The following is a 1,780-nucleotide window of genomic DNA, read 5'->3' on the forward strand; positions in this document are numbered from 1 at the left end:
TCATCGAGGATGAGAAGCTGCGTCCTCGTTACATTTCCACAGCTGGAAGCGATCCATGGAGCGAGCAGCGCGCTGGCAGTTCGCAGGTGTGAGTGTCTCCTCCGTGTCCTCACTCACTGCCCGCGTTACGCGCAAAGGAGGGCCGCCGGACCCAAGTGAGCCACACAAGGTGCGCTCCTCCCTGATAAAGCGGATAGGAGCGGAGCGCACAGGCGCAGCAGCGGAGCGCAGAGGAGAGGGGGCAGAGAGGAAGGTCTTCACCTGCACACAGCCACACAGCCAATTTATATACACATATATACTCATTCATCGTTTTAAATATATCATTATTGGTCCATTCTTATTGTTATTAAAGTGTGAACTTTAAACAGAAGAAATAAAGAAATATCCAAATAATAAGCCGAACCAATAAAATTCAATAGCTTCTGCTAACCTGCCACTCCAGATGGAGGAAACTATTTGTAAAGGACCTTTTAAAAGAATCCTTGGCAGCTGATTGGATGAACCATCTGTCAGTCAGTGTCACCAATCATCAGTTATGGCTGTAAAGGAAACAACAAGCTGCTGAGGGTCTTTGACAGCTAGCAGGTGGCACTCGTCTTGTTGTCTTTGTGAAGGAAATATGTGCATAAAACGGTCTCCTCATGCAGAACATGCCCATAACTTGATCTCTCAGGACACCGATCGGTCTGCACCACTCATGGTCTGGCAACAATATTTTATCTTAAAGCCTGGCAGATGTGTTTTTGTTATCTCAGAAGAATGTAGCTGTCATTACCTCTGCAGCAGTTAGCAGACTGATCAGTGTCGACTGGAATTGCAGTTGTGTTTTGTTCTTCGTCTGTTTTGAAGGGCAACAAATCCCACAAAGAGGAAGACATTTGTTTCTCACTATGTAGGCTGCATATTTTCTGAAAGTACAGCAGTTATAAGAGACCGTGTGTGTGTGTGTGTGTGTGTGTATGTGTGTGTTCTGTGGGCACAGTAGCCATGCCCTTGCTGAATGTTACTGTACTGCAGGACACTTTATATAAACAGTTAGAGGAAACTTAAACAGTGCAAGTTGACAGGAGCACGCAGAGCAGGATGCTGTGTGTGTGTGTGTCTGTGTGTGTGTCTGTGTGGAGGAGAAGGCACCCTGCACCTTGCATAGGTCAGCTGGCGACAGACGGTGACTTTAGCTTTTCCAGCAGACCACCAACAATGAACTTCCTGCAGACAGCAGCACCTGTGAGCAGGTGTGTGTGTGTGTGTGTGTGTGTACTACATAAATATTGCAGTGTGATATCTGTTATAAAAATGCACCTTCTGATAGTCAGTGGATACTGTGTGTGCATGTGTTTCTGTCATGTTGTGAGGACAGAAATCTGCTCACAGGCTGATCACCTGATAACAGCTAACCTGGATTTAACCCAGAAGCAGCAAAAAGCTGGAGTACAAGGTGCACTGAGGCTGACGGCTAGCGACCTGTGTCCACACCCAGCTGTCATTTTTCTGCTTTAATGTGCAGTGTTTAGCACAGCACGAAGGCTCCTGGTTCGATTCTGGCGGGGGCCTTTCTGTGGGCAGTTTGTGCGTTCTCCCCCTGGGTACTCTGGGTACTGTGATCCTGTGGATTCAGAAGATGGAAGGAGGCCATGAATAGAGACCAAACAGTCTCTTGATCAGGGCTGTGTTTATTTCTGCTTTAAAGTCCCAGCCTGGCCGGCCATACCCGAGTACTTTGTGAAAGGTCTGTCTGTGAATCAGATCTAGAATCCCTCCCCTTTACAGCCACTTC

The sequence above is a fragment of the Parambassis ranga genome, chromosome 4, assembly GCF_900634625.1.
Source record: "Parambassis ranga chromosome 4, fParRan2.1, whole genome shotgun sequence".
In the NCBI taxonomy this organism is placed as follows: Eukaryota; Metazoa; Chordata; class Actinopteri; family Ambassidae; genus Parambassis; species Parambassis ranga.